This window comes from Malania oleifera, chromosome 2, assembly GCF_029873635.1.
Source record: "Malania oleifera isolate guangnan ecotype guangnan chromosome 2, ASM2987363v1, whole genome shotgun sequence".
In the NCBI taxonomy this organism is placed as follows: Eukaryota; Viridiplantae; Streptophyta; class Magnoliopsida; order Santalales; family Ximeniaceae; genus Malania; species Malania oleifera.
This window is the reverse complement of record NC_080418.1, coordinates 138,057,119-138,077,732: the sequence shown is the minus strand read 5'-3', so window position 1 is coordinate 138,077,732 and position 20,614 is coordinate 138,057,119.

Here is a 20,614-nt window from a genome sequence, read left to right as displayed (position 1 = left end):
GCGGGACAAAATCTGAGTGTCCTTATCGACAGCTGGCGGAGTTTGAGTTGACTTGCAATATTTTTTGAATTTACTAGACTTTCTTTATTTCTTGCCTCTTTGAACGATAGGGCAAAGATGTGGTTTAATTCTTTGAGGCCTCACCCTATATCTAATTTGGTTGATATGGAGCGTGAATTTATGCATAAGTTTTGTCTCTCATAGAGAACTCAATTTTTGCAGGAACAGATCATTCAGTTTATGCAGAAGGGTCACGAGATTTTTTGGGCTTGCTGGGAGAGGTTCAAGGATCTGTTAAGTACTTGTCTACGTCACGAGTTTGAATCATGGAGGTTAGTCAATTATTTCTATACAGCTCTCACTCCTGATTGCAAACACTTTGTTCAGACCATGTGGAATGGAGAACTCTTCAACAAGGAACTGAAGCAGGCACTATCATTCTTTAATTATTTAGCTGAAAGTGTCCAATAATGGAATACACGATACGATCAGACACCCATGGCAGTACAACCTATCAACACAATCAGTGATGGAGGTAAATATGAGCCAACATATTATCCAGACACTCTTCCACCTCAGTATCAGCCACAACAGATCCCTTAGAGCTATGCACCTTCAAGATTTCAATCTAATGCAACACCGGCTCCACTGGAGAAGTCTCTTGAGGATGCTTTTCAGCAGTTCATGTAGATTCAAATCACAACTAACAATCAGTACACTCAAGACATAAATGAATTGTGGGACACCATTAATAAGATGAGTACACAATTTAATATCATAGAAAAAGGGGAATTTCTTATAAAACCTCAGCCTAGTCCTCAAGAATACCAGCAACAACAGCAATAAATACATAATGTTCTCTTAAGACAGTGGAGGCCGTTATTACTTCGAGAAGTGGGAAATAAGTTTCCCAACCTAAGATGCTCATCGACAGAAAACCAGTTTTCCTTGCACCTGAAGTTACGACTGAGATAGAGGAAGTCAAAGAAATATCAAATGAAATGAGTCTAGAAGTGAAGAAGTCAGTTAATGAGGGGGCTGAGACTAAGAAGGAGTACCAGCCTATGGTATCTTATCCATAGAGATTGGCAGCCGTGGAACCGTCGCTCTCTACTAGAATAAATGTCAAGGAGTTCAATGCTAAAGCAAATCCCCACAGTGGTAAGATAATTAGTACACCCGATAAAGAGGGTGAGCAGAATAGTGAGAATTTAACTTTCAAGAAACCAGGTAAAACTTTTAATACTAATGCTTCTGAGGAACCAAAGGTAAATGTCCTTACACCTATGCCTCAAAGACCGACTCTTAAAGAAGTGAAATCCCTAGAAAATATACTGAAAAACGATCCCTTCTTGTTAAAACAAGGAAGGCAATCTGCACATGTTTTGTCTCGTACCTTAGAACATATTGATTTATTTGATGCTAACTATTGTGCAGGTAACAAGACAGATTTCTTTTGGTGACTCAAATTTGGAGACTCGCCAGTTCAATTTATAGACCTACACCCACCAGTTGAAATTCCTCCAGAGCCTTTGCCAGACAGACTGTGATATTTTTTTTCCCCTTCTCTTCATTTTGTTTTACCTTGCTTTACTTTTGGTTTATTTTTAGATACATTTTATGTAGTTTTAGTTTTCTTTTCCCTTAATTATCCACCCAAGTATGCTCTACTTCTCCCGTGCACATCTTTTCTATCTCTTCTATGCTTTCACATTGAGGACAATGTTCCACTTTAATTGGGGGTGATAATTTGCATATGACACTGTGCACGTCTACTTGCTAAGTTTTGTATTAATTAAAATAGAAAAAAAAAAAAAAAGAGTATTGAGGATAGATGATTTTGCCATGATTAACACTAACATATACCATTCACATACTTGCATATAACTTAAGAATTACACACTCGAGTCATTTATGTGTAGTTTTTATTTATATAGCTAATCTAGGAATTGTAACTCTATGTAGGTTAACTTGTAGTTCATTCGTGTTAATTTGACTATATAAACTTTTGCATTTATATGGTACCTCATGAAGCTGAAAATACACATTCACATGACTTGTAACACTTAGGGTTCCTTGTGAGCACTAAGAGAATGCCTGTAACGACTATGACACCTTGTGAGGTATTGTTGAGTCATTTATCATTCTTTTGAGTTTTTGACGTTAGATCAGAGTTCATGAAACTCAACTTTCCTTTTTTGTCTGGATACTCCTTGTACTCTAGTCTTGGTTTTGATTTTGCTAGCCTAGAGGTGACATCTAGTGGGGAGATAGAAATCTAGGTCTTGGAGCCTACTCAAGATATGAAGGCTGAGCCACCCCTAGAGATAGACTTAGTTCACAGACTACTGTTCGAGCTTAAGTCACATGGGTGGTATGAAGACAACAAAAGAAGTCTAATGATTGTCCTAATTGACCAAGAAAAGACAGAAATTGAAGAATGAGCAGAAGAAAGAATAAGAAAAATAGAAATGCACATAAATGAAGTGAAAGGTTAATACGTGCTCCACATAAATACCACAAAAAGTCAAGGACACGACACATGTTCTTCACATATGAAGACTCTTCAACCACTTAATGCCTCAAATGTATTCACGCTTGGTTTGTGAATAAGTTGATCTAGGGTGGTTTTGGTTGGAAATGGCAAGTAGGTGAGAAGATGTTAGGGTGAAGGACCCAACACCTCATAAATAGGCTGGATCCTTTTTAGACTAATCCACTCCATATATTTGGCATTTGTTCCTTGCAACATATGGGATTATTGATCGCGACACTCCTCCTCACATATGACAAGTGAACTAATCCTTTTTTAGTGTTTTTTAGGGTATACCAGTTAGGCCGAGTCAAAACGACCGTTCTGTAGGTGTCCATGGATACCCTGGGTGTAACAAGTCATACACATTACATATGCCTCGAGATTTCTCCTATTTATACTCAAATTTATATGGCTACATTAACTCTGAACTGTAATTGCTGATTGATTCAATGTGAGTATATTGTTCTTAATTGTTATCTAATGATGAAACTTGCATGAGTGACTTACATCGGAGTTGCGTAAATTGTGTATGAACGAGCTTGTGTGTAATTTGGTGATATTCCTGTATGTGAAATGATATATTTGTGTTGCATGTGCATTCATTTAATATTCAATGGAATTGGTGTTTATGGGTGTCACCTTAGAAACCCTTACAAGACTACAACTCATCCACTAGGATCGACCTATGGGTTTAAAGCCTTGTTGCGTTTGGTAAATGCAATCATGTTTCCTGTGAAAGAGGAGGTAGATAAGATTTGGTAGTTTTCTTAGTTTTTTTATTTTATTTTTCTAGGGACTAGCAAAACTTTAGTTGGGGGGTGTGATTGCGCATCAAAGTGCCTAATTAGGCGTTTAAATTCATGCATTAACGATTATAATCTTAATTAAATGCCTAATTATGTTCAAGATTTTAACATTGCTCCCAATTTATAATATTTGAAATTTTATTCAATAATTTATGGATTTTTGTATTTTATAATTGTAGGATAAATTCTGAAAATTAAATCCGATATTAGAATGTACACGAGTCATGAGCATGAAGAGGTGTTGTGTATGTGAGGCGGAGTCCAAAGCAAGACCGTGAGCATCCGAGATTTTTATGGACATTTAAAGGATAATTTTCAAAAGCTGAGTCATGCACGTAAAGAGAGGCCATTTTTGACACTACTTCGTAATTTGCTGCATCAAGGTCGAAATCTGACATGAAGTTACCATATGTTGTTTTTATAGACTATTTCGACATTACTTCGTAAGTTGGGCGTAACTTTCTCATCCGAGTTCTAATCGAGATGATTCAAAATTCTGTGGAAAGTTGACGAAATTATCGACAACTTTTATGTTTTGAATTTTGAGAGTTACAGGCTGTAGGAAGGTCAAAATTGGGCTTGAAAGTAAAGAACTGACCATGTGTTAACAAAAGAAAAGAAAAATTTACTAAACATAGTTCAGATTCAGTTTCCTAAGATTTTTGAGATTTTATAATGAAATTTAAACCCTAATTAAAAATTAAACATGCGCAAAATAACTGTTTAAATACTAGATTTAAATACCGGAATAACGAAATACGTAAACCCTACAATCATCTAACTAAATAAAAATATTAACTTTAAATGCAAACCCAAGTAAGAATACACACTAAATAAAAACACCAATTTTAATAATAAAAATACCAAAGAAAATAATTAAATCCCTATAAAAACTTTAAATAAGAAGACAAATTGAAATTAACAATAATAATGCTCAAACAAGAATTTAAATGCGAGAGAGAGAGAGAGAGAGAGAGAGAGAGAGAGAGAGAGGGAGATTTAAAGAAAAATTTATCTAATAAAAAGAAATTTCTTAAATTAAACAAACTATTTTTGAACAACAATTAATCCAAACTTTGAATAAATTAAAAAAAGTAACAATAAAATTAATTTTAACAAAATTGAGTTCAAAGAAAGAGAGAGATGAGAGAGTAAGGGAGAAGAGAGAGAGAGAGAGAGAGAAATTGGTTGGCCGTGAGTTGAGAGTGATGTTGTTGTGCATGCTTCCTCCAACCCTAGTTGCTGCTGCCCTCCAAAAATAACTAAAGAAAAACCTACCTAAAACTCTCCCAAAAGCAAACCTTCCAACCAATATAATAATATCCCCTTTACATTAAATGGCCAATTCCCATTCAAAATCCCCCAAATCGGCTCTTTACAGCGCATAGAAGGGCTACCTTACGTGGTCATATCGTCATGGAGCCCAGCCCATACGAGTCTCTCCCATTTATTTTTCTTTTTTTTTTTATTTTCTTTTGTTAACATATGGTCGGTTCTGTACTTTCAATCTCGATTTTGACCTTCCTACAGCCCGTAACTCTAAAAACTCAAAACATGAAAGTTGTAGATAATTTCTTCAACTTTTCAAAAAAATTTTAATCATTTCGATCAAAACTTAGACGAGAAAGCTACGCCCAGATTACAAAGTAATGTCAAAATAGTCCATAAAAACAACATATGGTAATTTCACGTCCGATTTCGACCTTGATGCAGCAGATTACGAAGTAGTGTCGAAAATGACCTCTCTTTACGTTCATGACACGGCTTCCAAAAATTATCCTTTAAATTTCCATGAAAATCCCAAATGCTCACGGTCTTGATTTGAACTCTGCCTCACATACACGACACCTTTTCATGCTCATAACCCGCGTACATTCTAATTTCGGATTTAATTTCCAGAATTTTTCCTACAATAATAAAATAAAAAAATCCATAAATTATTGAATAAAATTTTAAATATTATAAATTAGGTGCAATGTTAAAATATTGAACATAATTAGACATTTAATTAAAATTATAATCCTTAATACATGAATTTAAACGCCTAATTACGCAACTTTGACATGTAATCACATGCCCACTTCACGATTTGTGTTTTTATGGGACAGCTAGGATCTAGCCATGTCAGTAATCCAAGTGCATTTCACCTCTGCCATCGGATCTTTACTCCCAAGCAATGGCCGCGATCATACCATGTCAAAAAACCCCTTGATCTCCGTTCCCCACTTGACCCTCGACACCTGGCATCTCTGCCTCCACATCTGCTCAACCTCACGTGGCTCTCTGAGAGCCATTTGATAGCCCCCTAGTGGCAATGGACGCAATAAGGCCACGTGTCTGACCCAAGTCACATTTGACCTACCTTTCACTGGTCGACACCTAGCATCTCAGCCTTCACATCCGCTTGGCCTCACTTGACCCTCTAAGAGCCATTTGATCGCCCCCTTGTGGCAATGGACACGATAAGGCCACATGTCTGATTTGGGTCACATTTGACCCACCTTTCACTGGTCGACACATGGCAGGCCATTCTCCACACCTTTATGGTCTTACGTGGCCTCTTGTGAGCTGTTCAATCTGTGTTTCTCCACAGTGGACAGGATTGGGCCACGTATTTGATCTAAGTTATATTCCATCTCCCTTTTCACCGTTTGACGCAAGGCCTTACTCGGAAGACTACACGTGGCTAGTTGTTGGTCCAATCAAGTCATTTGCAATCTTCCTGTGATGCTAGCTCAGATTCCTGCATTCAGTGCACGTTACCCGCATTGTACTTTCGCTCGATGCAAGTTACACGGGTACTCTGATTCGAATTCTTACATTTGAGTTGTTATTTTCAATCCCTTGTGTCCCCTTCACTAATATAACCTGAAGAATCCATAAATTACTAACTTCCTAGAGAAAGGTGCAACATTCTTATATTGCCCTATTTACTCTTTTCTCATCCTTTGTTAACGGAGGCAAACAACATCTGATTGACCCAAAAGCCTTGGGCAGTTGTGCGACTTGGTTAAAATAGATGTCTTTTATCTTTATAGGCCTGTTGCTATAGATAACGTAAAAGAGTTCCTACTATTACCTCAAAGCAATAATGTAATAACTCGAAAAAATTAAATAATTAGGAAATACAATAAATGAAATGGATTAATGGGTAATAAGGGATAAAGGAAGGATTTAAGAAGGAAAGCAAGCCTTGTCGACAAATGTCCTGTATTCATCGACGAGTGTCCTTCTAAGCTCGTTGACAAACTCCAGTTCCTCGTCGATGAAGGAATTCCGAGAGAGAATATTGGAACTCTAAATTTTGTCGATGAAGGTATTTTCTCATCGAAGAAGTCTTTATCACGCCTCGTCAACGAGCCCACATGTCTCATCAACGAAGCCTTGCCTATAAATTGAAATTCTTTCATTTTTCAGCGTGAAACTTAGGAAAATTATCCTTCTTTCTTTAGAAAACGATCTCCCAGCCTTCTCTCTTCAATTTCAAGCCGAATTTAACCCGGTTTGATGATTCAGAACCACCACGAGGTTCATGGGATCATTCTCTTCAAGGCTATAGGAACTGATTGTTGGGTTGTAAGGTTTGGGAAAAGTTCCAAAATCAGGGTAAGTTAGTTATTTTGGGATTGTCTTAAGGAATATTGTTATTTAGAACATAGGAACATAGGAAATAGTAAATAAGTGTTTTTCTTAAGATTTGAGTTAATTGAAATTTATTTTAATTAAATTAGGATTTTTGGATTCAGGATCCAAGTGAACGCTGTGGGTATTAGTTCGGGGATCCTGCCAGTGTAGTTTGAAGTCAAGTAAGGGGGAAATTTATGTATTAAATCATGTTTTTCATGAATTAAAATGGATTATATGTTATTTAAATATATATATATATATATATATATTTGTGGGTTTAAAATGCCAGCCATGAAATTCATGTTTTCTAAGCTTAGGAATGCTTATATAGCTATGTATATGTGAAAGTAAATGAATGAAAGTGAAAATAAATTTTTTGAGGAATTAAGTAAGAAATGAAATGCATTTTTAGTATATAAATGCTAATTATGGGTTGGCTTATTTTGTAAGGAATGTATATGAATTTTATTGTTAAATTATGTGGCATGAGATTCTGTGCAAATATATGTTAAATGTATGAAATGCAGGCTAAATAAGTAAAGTATTGAGAATAAAATATGATATGGATAATGTTGTTTGTGTAGGTTAAATGCAACCATGTAAATGTAAGATAGCTGAAAGACAGCCATGTTAGCAGATTTTAGCGCATTTCTATGTGAACTAACTGTAGCACATTCTAGCGCATTTTTATGTGGACTAACTGATGATGGCTAAAGACCAATTGCAGTATGAAGGAATGAAATGAAAATTTTATGCAATGAAATGATAATGGAATGATAATGCAATGAAATGAAATGCGAAATGTGAATGATACAAATGGGAAAGAGTCACTTAAAGTGAAATGCAATGTAAGGTTAAACTATGAATACGAACAGATGTGTATGATTGAACAATGATAGAAAGAATGATGTATTATGATATTAGAAGTATGTATGTACATAGAACATGTTACGATTGGGCGAGGCAAACTCTTCACCTGAGGGCTTGCTGAGAAAGGCGAGTGCACTAGTAACTTCAGATGTGGCAGTAGTTGCATAGCGTACTAAGGCAGAGGGAACCTATTTGTATGGGGGGTAGATTTCCCTATCCTTAGGGCCTTTCTAGTAAACTATTATTGAATGGGTGAGTACGAGATCAAGTTAACACTTGAGGGCTTACTGAGTAAGGTGAGTGTACTAGTATGTTTTAGTTATGACCTTAGGGTTACCCAAGTATCAAAGCAGAGGGGTACTTGTATGGGCGGGTAATCACCCCTATCCTTGGGTAATCTCATGGGTTAAATATTTGCATGTGATTGTGTAGGTTCAAAAAATAATTTCAATGTTACGTGATGATTTGCAAATGTAATTAAAATGATGTCTATTTACCTCATGTTGGTCACACGCTGTTTTAATATGTATGTTTCTTCCCTTACTGAGATGTGTCTCACTCGAATATAATTGTTTCTTTTTAGGACATCCTTGAGGTCAGGCTTAGGGAGCTTGAGGGTATTTAGCATTTTGAGGATTATAGAAACAGGGTATATGTTGATAATATTTTGTGAATGGAAATGTTTATGTTTTATGTCTTTATGTTTTAAGTTTGTGGAGAAAAGAATGTTTGTGAACATACTGGAATGTTATGGAGTATGTATTTATGGAAATTCGGGTGATGGTTGGTTTTTATGGATTTATAGATAGAAAATAGAAAACTCTGGTATTATGGAGTCTTGGTATTACAGTATTATGGTATATGTTGTATGGAGATTATATTTATGTTTTTCGCTGCGTATGTATATTATGGACTATGGATTATCAAGATTTTATCAGGTATAGCGCACCGAACTTGGGTTTAAGGATTCGGGGCGTTACAAACAAGGCCTATAAAAAGGGGCAGCCACCTACACCCCAATTCTAACCAGGTCTTTCTGAGGAGACCTCGTGTGATAAGAAAAACTTTGTAAATCAAGAGTAGGAGAATCCGATTAAGTCTTGGTTTATTTCAAAATTGTGTCCCTTTGCCACTAGCTCAAATTCTCACATCTGATGCACGCCATCTCCTGGTATGCTAGTTTAGATTCCTACATCCGGTGCACGTTACCCCCTTTGATACGCTAGCTCAGATTCCTATATCCAGTGCATGTTACCCTCTTTAACGCTAGCTCGGATTCCTACAACACTCATGCGGCTTGTAGACCCCATATGGCTTGTGGGCTCCACGTTGCTTATGGACCCTAAACATCTTTATAGGTCCCACATGGCTTGTGGGCCCCACACATCTTCATGGGTCCCAAACGGAATGAGTTTGACGTATATTTGTTAATATTATTATTATTATTATTATTATTATTATTATTATTATTTAATTTATAAAATGCAAGCATGCTTTTTTTCCCTCATTATCATTCACCCCATGCTTTGTTCCTCATATTATCATTCACCTTATATTTTGTTTCCCTCATTATCATTCACCCCATGCTATATTCCCCTCAAAATTATTCACCCTATACATTGTCCCCTTCATTATCATTCACCCCACGCTATATTCACCTCATACTTGTTCACCTCATGCTTTGGTCCCCTCATTATCGTTCACCCCATGCTATATTCCCACCCCCCCCCCCCTAATTATTCACCCCATGCATTGTTCCCCTTATTCACCCCATACTTTGTTCCCCTCATAATTATTCCCCTATGTCTTGTTTCCCATGCTCGCCCCAAGTAAGTCTATAAATAGTCTTCTCATTGTAAGCACAAATGGAGGAGAAAATTTGGAATATATTGAAGTCTTCTATTATTGAGATTGTGAAGCTTATCTCTCTCTTTGTGAGTGAGTGGTGAGACTATGTTCCATTCTCCTGGGAGATCAAGTGGTTGACTGATCTCATCTCCTACCGGTGTCGAATCATCCCATCTGAAGAAAGCACTCTGTAGTGCCTCATTTCAGAGCTCAAGGACCACCCTCGGAAAGACGCTATGGACTGACCCTTGTAAACTCACCAAGAGGAGAAGAAGACTGGAGGAGAGCAAGACAAGAGGTAAAATTAATAGACTTTCCCTTCCTAGGTTACATTCTAAAATGTGATAGATTGGGTATGAAGTTGTGAATACAAGAACTAAAACCCAAAGTTAGGTTCAATCCTGAACCTAAACCCAATTTACTCATCTACAAACTGTTTGGCCCACGAAGCCAGTTTGAACCGGTTATCTAGTATTTTCTTATTTATTTTTTTTATTATGTTATCTATTTGAAAATTTGGGCTAATTATAAAAAATCACAAAACTCAAAAAAAATATTTTGAGAATTGAAAATCGTTTTTGACATTCTTTTCTACTCTAAATGAATTCTGAAACCTCCCAAGAAAATATTTTCATACTTAGAAAAATTCTACAAATTTCAAAATTTTGGGAGTGTATTTTGTAACATATCTCCTTGATTTTTCGATCCTAATGATTGCAACAAAAGGGTATGAGCTTTTTTTAAACTTCACGTACCTAGGTTCTGAGGGAATATGTACATATTGTATATTGTGTATATTTGTGTGGTTTATTTATTTACATTTTTGTAAGTTCATAAAGGCAGTAAAATAGAAAGGCTTTTTGAATTAAATTTGGGATAATTCTCAAGTAATTAGGTACCATTCGTAGAACGGGTGGGTAAGGGGTGCTCATACCTTCCCCTCACGTAACCGAACTCTCGATCCCTACTTTGGTAACGCATACCAATTCTACCCTTAATTGGGTGGTAATCAAGTGTTCTAACCACACTAAAAATTTAGTGGTGATTCCATCACACAATTTTTTTTTTTGAAAATAAATGAAATAATTTATATTTTGCCACCCCAGGGCACCCTCGCACCCAGGACGTCACAATGGCTTGGCCACTCCACGAGGGATGTCCATTCCGGGGAACGGTCCTAAGACCCCAAATAAATGCTCGGATTGATTTATCTTTGGGTCAACTACCCCAGTTTCTCAAGACTAACAAAACAGGAATTGCTCAATCAGTTATACCAAATGATTACTCAAAAGCTTATTCAATCAGACAAGTACGAATGGTGCTTTGTGCTATGTGCATACATGTTGCTACTTATAATGCCTACATACAGGGACAAGCATGCATGTTGATGTGATGTGCTTTGCATTTGCCTTTTTTCCATGCAATGCATGATAATGCATGAATCCTTCACAGCGACCCCGCCCCACCTTTGTCTTGGGCTATGTCGCCAAATTTTGCAAAGGTGCCGGAATTGACTCTACTGAAGCTCAGCACGGAATATGTCCCTATCAGATGCCCTTGGCCTTGGTTATACAAAATCTGCCCCTGTTAGGTGCGTCCGTAACTGCTTCCAGTCACGTTTTCAAATACCATTTGAAATGGACTTTCCCAAGGGTTGCCATGAAATCTGCCCCAGTATATTGGCGATTCTGAAAATTAACTGTCCATCCTTTCTTTGGGGATGTTTGGAAAGCAAGCATATTTTTGGTAATGAAAATGATTATACATTTATGACATCAATTTATTAAATCAAGAGATCACTCTGTGCAAAAAGCCTTTATATTTTACTCCCTTTATAAACTTACAAAAATTCAAATAAATAAACACACAAGTGTATACACAATATACAATATGTACAAATTCTCTCAAAACCTAGGTACGTGAAGCTCAAAAAAAGCTTATACCCTTTTGTTGCAATCATGGGGATCCAAATATTGGGAAGATATGTTACAAAATACACTCCCAAATTTTTGAAATTTGTAGGATTTTTCTAATTTGAAAATATTATCTTGGGAGGTTTCAGAATTCATTTAGGGTGGAAAAGAATGTCAAAAATGAATTTAATTCTCAAAATATTTTTCTTGATTTTTGTGATTTTCTATAATTAGCCCAAATTTTCATATAGATAACATAATAGAAAAATAAATAAGAAAATACTAGATAACCGGAACAGTTCGTAGAGGAGTAAACTGAGTTTAGGTTTAGGGTTGAACCTAACTTTGGGTTTGAGTTCCCATATTCACAACTTCATACTCAGTGTATCACATTTTAGAATATAACCCAGGAAGGGAAAGTCTATTAATTTTACCTCTCGTCTTCCTCTCCTCTGGTCTTCTTCTCCTGTCGATGAGTCTATAGGGGTTAGTCCATAGCATCTTTTCGAGGGTAGTCCTTAAGCTCTGAAATGAGACACTACGAAGTGTTTTCTTCAAATGGGATGACCTGATACCAGTAGGAGACGGAATCAGTTGACCACTTGATCTCCCAAAAGAATGGAACGTAGCCTCACCACTCACTCAGAAAGAGAGAGATAAGCTTCACAATCTCAACAATAGAAGACTTCAATATATTCCAAATTTTCTCCTCCATTTGTGCTTACAATGAGAAGGCTATTGATAGACTTAGCTTGGGGCAAGCATAAGAAACAAGACATAGGGGAATAATTATAAGGGGAACAAAGTATGGGGTGTATAATTATGAGGGGAACAATGCATGGGGTGAACAATTATGAGAAGAATATAGCATGGGATGAATGATAATGAGGAGAGCAAAATATACGGTGAATGATAATATGAGGAACAAAGCATGGGGTGAATGATAATGAGGGGAACAATGCATGGGGTGAACAATTATGAGGGGAACAAAGCATGGGGTGAATGATAATGAGGGGAACAAAGCATGGGGTGAATGATAATGGGGGGGAATAAAGCATGGGATGAATGATAATGAGGGGAACAAAGTATGTTTGCATTTTATAAATTAGATAAATAATAATAATAATAATAATAATAATAATAAATAAATAAATAAATAAATATACGTCAAGTACAGCCCAATTTGTGTGGGGCCCATGAAGATGCGTGGGGCCCACAAGCCATGTGGGGCCTACAAGGAACGTGAAGGTTGTAGGAATCCGAGCTAGCATCAAAAAGGGTAACATGCTTCCGATGTAGGAATCCAAACTAGCATACTAGGAGATGACATACATCGGATGTGGAAATCCGAGCTAGCATTAAAAGAGGTAACGTGCATCGGATGTAGAAATCCGAACTAGCGTACCAAAGGGGTTAATATGCACCGAATGTAAGAATCCGAGCTAGTGTACCAGGAGATGATGTGCATCGGATGCAGGAATCTGAGCTAGTGTCAAAGGGGTTAACGTGCATCGGATGTAGGAATCGGAGCAAGCGTACCAAGAGATTACGTGCATCATATGTGGGAATCTGAGCTACCGTCAAAGGGACTCAATTTTGAAATAAATCGGGACTCAATCGAATTCTCCTACTCCTGATTTACAAAGTCATTTCTTTATCACCCGGGGTCTCCTCAAAAAGGCTTGGTTAGAAATAGGGTGTCTACAGCTGCCCCTCTTTATAGACCTTGTTGCTTCCAGATAATAATAGGAACTCTCCTACGTTATTTGTAGCAACTGACCTATAATGATAAAAGACACCTATTTTAACCACTTCAATATATTTCAAATTTCCTCCTCCATTTGTGCTTACGATGAGAAGGCTATTTATAGACTTAACTTGGGACAAGCATAAGAAACAAGACATAGGGGAATAATTATAAGGGGAACAAAGTATGGGGTGTATAATTATGAGGGGAACAATGCATGGGGTGAACAATTATGAGGTAAATATAGCATGAGGTGAATGGTAATGAGGGGAACAATGCATGGGGTGAACAGTTAGGAGGAGAATATAGCATGGGATGAATGATAATGAGGGGAACAAAATATAGGGTGAATGATAATGGGGGGAACAAAGCATGGGGTGAAAGATAATGAGGGGAACAATGCATGGGGTGAACAATTATGAGGGGAATGTACCATGGGGTGAATGATAATAAGGGGAACAAAGCATGGGGTGAATGATAATGAGGGGAACAAAGTATGTTTGCATTTTATAAATTAAATAAATAATAATAATAATAATAATAATAATAATAAATAAATATACGTCAAGTACAGCCCAATCTGTGTGGGGCCCATGAAGATGTGTGGGGCCCACAAGCCATGTGGGGCCTACAAGCCGCGTGAAGGTTGTAGGAATCCGAGTTAGCATCAAAGAGGGTAACATACATGGGATGAAAGATAATGAGGAGAACAATGCATGGGGTGAACAATTATGAGGGGAATGTAGCATAGGGTGAATGATAATGAGGGGAACAAAGTATGTTTGCATTTTATAAATTAAAAAAATAAATAATAATAAATAAATAAATAAATATACGTCAAGTATAGCCCAATTTGTGTGGGGCCCATGAAGATGCGTGGGGCCCACAAGTCATGTGGGGCCTACAAGCCGCGTGAAGGTTGTAGGAATCCGAACTAGCGTCAAAAAGGGTAACATACATGGGGTGAAAGATAATGAGGAAAACAATGCATGGGGTGAACAATTATGAGCAGAATGTAGCATGGGGTGAATGATAATAAGGGGAACAAAGCATATGGTGAATGATAATGAGGGGAACAAAGTATGTTTGCATTTTATAAATTAAATAAATAAATAAATAAATAAATAATAACAATAATAATAATAATAATAATAATAATAATAATAATAATAAATATATGTCAAGTACTGCCTAATCTGTGTGGGGCCCATGAAGATGCGTGGGGCCCACAAGCCATGTGGGGCCTACAAGCCGCGTGAAGGTTGTAGGAATCTGAGCTAGCGTCAAAGAGGGTAACATACTCTGGATGTAGGAATCCAAACTAGCGTACTAGGAGATGACATACATCAAATGTGGAAATCCGAACTAGCATTAAAGGGGGTAATGTGCATCGGATGTAGAAATCCGAGCTAGCATACCAAAGGGGTTAACGTGCACCGAATGTAGGAATCCGAGCTAGTGTACCAGGAGATGACGTGCATCGGATGCAGGAATCCGAACTAGTGTCAAAGGGGTTAACGTGCACTAGATGTAGGATTCGGAGCAAGCGTACCAAGAGATGACGTGCATCATATGTGAGAATCTGAGCTATCGTCAAAGGGATTCAATTTTGAAATAAATCGGGACTCAATCGAATTCTCCTACTCCCGGTTTACAAAGTCATCTTTTTTATCACACAGGGTCTCCTCGAAAAGGCCTGGTTAGAATTGGGGTGTCTACAGCGCCCTTCTTTATAGACCTTGTTGCTTCGAGATAACAGTAGGAACTCTCCTACGTTATCTGTAGCAACTGACCTATAAAGATAAAAGACACCTATTTTAGCCAGATCGCACAACTGTCTAAGGCTTTTGGGTCAATTAGGTGTCGTTTGCCTCTTCTAACAAAGGAAGAGAAAAGAGCAATTAGAGCAATATGGGAACGTCGCACCTTTCTCTAGGAAGTTAGTAGTTAGTGGATTCTTCAGGTTATGTTTGTGAAGGGGACACAAAGGATTGAAAATAATGACTCGAATGTAAGAATCCGAATCAAAGTACCAGGGTAACTCACATAATGAAAAAGTACAATACGAGTGACGTGCATAGGATGTAGGAATCTAATCTAGCATCACTAAAAGATTGCAGATGACTTGACTAGTCCAACAAATGGCCATGTGTCGACCAGTGAAAGGCGGGTCAAAAGTGACCCAGGTCGGACACATGGCCTTATTATGTCCATTACCACAAGGGGGTGATCAGATGGCTCTGTGAGAGCCACATAAGGCTGAGCGGATGTAGAGGCAGAGATGTCAGGTGTCGACCAGCGAAAGGCAGGTCAAATGTGACCCGAGTCAGACACATGGCCTTATCGTGTCCATTGCCACAAGGGGGCAATCGGATGGCTCTCAGAGAGCCACGTGAGGCTGAGCGGATGTGGAGGCGTCAAGGGTCAAGTGAGGAACGGAGATTAAGGGGACTTCTGACACAGTATAATCACAGTTGTTGCTTAAGAGTAAAGATCCAACGGTAAAGGTGAAACACACTTGGATTACTGACAAGGCTAGATTCTAGCTGTCTCATAAAAACATAGATCATGCGGTGGGCATCAAGGCGTCATCAGATTGCTAATGTGGCTTCATCTGGAGTGTAGACAAAAGGTTCAAATCAAACAGCTATGAAGGTAACCGCATAGCCTTCTGATCAGATGAGCAAAATTGTGCCACGTGCTTGAATCCTACAGTCCCAAGGTCTAGGATATTTAAACCCCCAAATTTTCTCTTTCTCTCATTTCTTCAACCCTTTCTCGAATACTCTCTCCCCTCTTTCTTCTCTATTCCCTCTTCTTCCTTTCCTGTCCTTCTTCGAGCATTCTCAAAAACCCTAGGGTTCTTGAGATCTTCTTCCTTCTCTTTGCAACTTGCCCATCCAAATTTTCTCTCTCTCTCTCTCTCTCTCTGAATCCTCTAAAATCGAAGCCTCCTGAAACTCCCGAAAACCCTAGTTTAGGTTTTCAATTTTCTTCGACTCAAGACCCGCCCCCCTTGAGGCTTTATTCTCTCTACCACTCTCGAAGGCCCAAAGTCATCCCAATTTCAGAACGGATTTTGAGAACCCCTCGAGCTTCCTAACTCTGTGATTCCTAAAACCCTATAGTTTCAGGTTGAGGCTTGATCTTATGACCTAGGGGAGGCTCGTTTAGATTGAAGACAGAAAGATAAGTGCTCTAAACTCAACCCCCCTCCTTTTTACTTTTTGTGATCTTATTTTGATGATAACCAACCAAAGGAACTTAACATGTTTTTCTAAAAGATTTTATAAAGAGATTAAGCTCAAAAGTTCTTATAAAAGATCAAGTTCCTAAAAGATCAAGCCCAAGTGGTTAAAGAAGATCACATATGCTTAGATACATGGCTCATGAAAAATCAAAATTCAATAGAAGGAAGAAGCTCAAGAGATATACAAAGAATGGAAGCCAATACATGAAGACTTAGCACTTAGAAAGCTATAGTCTTTTAAGAAGTCTCATGTAAGTACTTCAAACGATTTCAATATAGATGCATGAAGCTCTTAGGTTAATTACTTGGACTTAGATACCTTTTAAAATACTTGGAAAGTATTTTTATAAGGTCAAAAGTTATTTCAAAAAAGTTAAAATTATTTTCGGAATGAAAAGCACCAAAATAGGATTCTCCAAATTCACTTCTTTTTTCTATATCTACATTGATGTGCTATTTTATCTATCAATATTTTCTTATCTTAAAATGTGTTCACCATGAACATTGTGGAATTTCCTCTTAGCTTTCTATTGATATCAAGAACGTGTAATTTGGAGTCTTATAGAAAACATTATGACCAAAATACTAAAGGGTGATAGAAGTTGACGGCATCTGATCAGTTGACTGACAAGCAGACAAAACAAGGACAAGCGACAAACTCATTAGGCACAGGCAACTGAAGCTATATTTTCTTCAAAAATATGCTGATTTAAAAGGTATAGGTGACTGACCTTTGGGTACAAGAGACTGAACTTCGTAAATTTAAATTTAAAATAGCGTGGAAAACTTTCCAAAAGTGATTCCTTGACCCCCAAACAAAGTGAAAACTTGGGAAATACTCAAAGTAACTTGGGGAATACGTTTATACACTTTTTAACTCTATAAATAAAAGTTAATTCCAAGAATTTAGTACAAACAAAAATCAGCAAATCAGTTTATAATATTACATTCAAAGGTTCTATTGTTGAAAAACTTTTTCTGAATTTTTTTGTGTTCTTGCTCATACTTCTCACGGTTCTTGTCCTCTACTTAAAATTTTCAATCTAAGAAAAAACCCAGTGATATACACTTGAGTTTCATATTTCTATATTGATATTTGATTGAAGCATATTGTGATATTCAAATTGTACTAATTAGCTCTTTTGAGAGTGTCATTGTACACAAAATTTTCTCTTATTGTTTTTTACGATTCAAGGTTGATTGAATTGTTAGATTACCAAGCATGGGGTATCGCTTGGAAAGGAGGGCTCCATCTTACTTGAAGAAGTGTGTAAATGGTTTGCTCCACTCGATTAAGGGTGTGGTATAGTTAAATCCTTGGTGGTTTACCTAAGGTGAGGACGTAGGCGAGTATAGCCAAACCCTATAAAATCTTGGTGTCTTTCTCTTCCTTAAATCTCTTTAATTTTCTACATATATAATTTTCATGGATGTTTACTTAATTGCTGGAAATTAATTTGTTACTAGGAATTGCGAAAATCTTAAAGGGAGTACGTTGATTGATAAATATCAAAGTTTGCGAAAATCTTAAAGGGAGTACGTTGATCGATAAATATCAAAGTTTGCCAAAACCTTAAAGGAATACGTTGGTTGATAAATATCAAAGTTCCTTAACTTATTGATTAAATTCAAGTAACTTATTTGATATCAAAATCTGAATTTTGGAAGCTTGTTGAAATTTCTATTTTGTTTCATATTGTGAAATCAAGCTTACCTTGTTGATTGGATTGACATATTCAAAAGGATTGTTGGTTGGACTTGTGAGATTGCAAATCAATATCATTGTAGTTGTGTGATTGTTGAATATTAATTTGTTGGGTTAACTCTTAACTAAAGGAACTATTGTAAATCTTAAGCTAGATGCTACATAAAAATCCCTATGGCACACCTAGGTGTATCTCCCTTTGCTGAGGGTCAATCCTCATATAGATCTCCTTTCTTTTGTGGCATAAGTTACACTTTCTGGAAACAACGAATGAGAATTTACTTACAAACTATGGATTGGAAAGCATGGAAAGTAGTCACACATGGTGACTTCAACCCTACTAAAATCATAAAGAACAAAGATGTACCTAAGGAAGAAAAAGAGATGACCGATAATGATCTTAAAATGTTACAAGTAAATTTAAGTACTATGAATGCTCTATATTGTGTTCTTGGTGTAAATGAATTCAATAGGGTCATGACATGTAAATCAGCCAAAGAAATATGGGATAAACTAGAGGTAACCTATGAAGGAATGGTTGATGTTAGAGATAGTAGAATTGACATGCTCACAAGCGAGTATGAGGTCTTTAGGATGAACCTAGAGGAGACTATCCCTATTATGTACACTAGGTTCACCCATATAATAAACTCTCTCAATGCTTTAGGGAAAAATTACTCAACTTATGAGATGATTTGGAAAATCCTTAAAGGACTTCCTCCAATATGGGAACCTAAGGCCACTATAATAACAGAAGGATGAAATCTCAAGAAAACCTCATTAGATGAATTAATTAGATCTTTTCTTACTTATGAAATGGCAATAAACAAAAGAACCAAAGAAAAATCTAAAATCAAAGAATCTATTGCATTTAAATCCTCAAATGAAAGTTCTGGCAATGAAGATGAAAAGACAATGAATGTAAATGATATAGCCCTTATAACCAAGAGACTTGCAAAAATCCTTAGAAAGAAAAATAAAAGAAAATTACATGACTCCAAATCAGATAAAGAAGACACTAATGAAAAGAAAACAAAGAAAGGATCTCCTACATGCTATAATTGCAAGAAAGTTGGACACATAAAACCGAATTGTCCACAGCTCAAGAAGGATTATAAAAAGGAAAGGAAAAGGGCAAAGAAGGCAACTACATGGGACAGTATAAGTTTCAGTAGCTTACAGAGTGAATCAAGTGATCAAGAGATTGAAAATGGTTATCTTATGGCATGAGACGATCATGAGGAACAAAGCTCTTCATCCAAATCTTGTGATAATTCATAAAATGAATCTAGTTCATCTGATGAATCCAGTTATGAGAGTAGACCATCTTATGAAGAACTACGAACAAAATTATTCAAAGTTCATAAAATTATAGTTAAAGTAACTAAACAATATACTTCATTGAAAAATAAGAATGAAGTTGTAATGAAAGAATTAGAATCAAAAAATTTTGTTGAAAGAGAAATGGATTTAAAAATCAAGAGATTGGAAAGAAAGAATGAAAAAGTAAAGAAAGAACTAGAAGATTTAAAATCTTATACTTCTATTGAAAAAGAAAAGGACCTAGTCATTGGTGAACTTGAAAGAAAAATATATCAAATGACTAAAGTGCTTGTAAGGATGCAAGCAAAATTCAAAGGAATAAAAGATTCAGAAATACTTTGCCTTGAAAATAAAATTGAGGCTCAAAATAAATTTACAACTTCACTAAAGGAAAGGAGAACTTTGATAAAATGATTGGATCACAAAGAATGTCTTTGCATAAAGAATGTATAGGATTCAATGGAGTAGAGAACACGAGGAAAAAGAACCTCTGCATGGGGTACTTTGTAAGAGCCTTTAAAGACTATGTTAGTAACCTCCTCAAATGCTTACACACATACCACATGTTTTTTATGTAAAGAGAAATGACACATTAAGTTTGAATGTCCATTAAAGAGAAAAGGTGTGGAAACTAAGTAAGTTTGGAAAGTAAAAGAAACATCTCTTGTTAAACCATCAAGACCTAAGAAAGTATAGGTACCAAGATGAAAACCTAGTTCACAAACCAAGGACTCCATAGATCTTAGGAATAGTCATTCTTATTAGGAATTAAGAAAGATAAATTTGTACTTAAATGAAAAGATGGTAATGCCTCCATAGCCTGCAAGGTTTAAAGTAGTCAATCTTAAGAGATTTAACGATGACTATAAGTGTGCTCAAATAGTAGATAAATACTTAAAAATGTAAGTTACTAATAGAGATGTCTACTATAGTAGAGACCCTGAGAAGCTGAGTAAAAATAAGAGATCTAATGCATAAAGTCAAAGTCA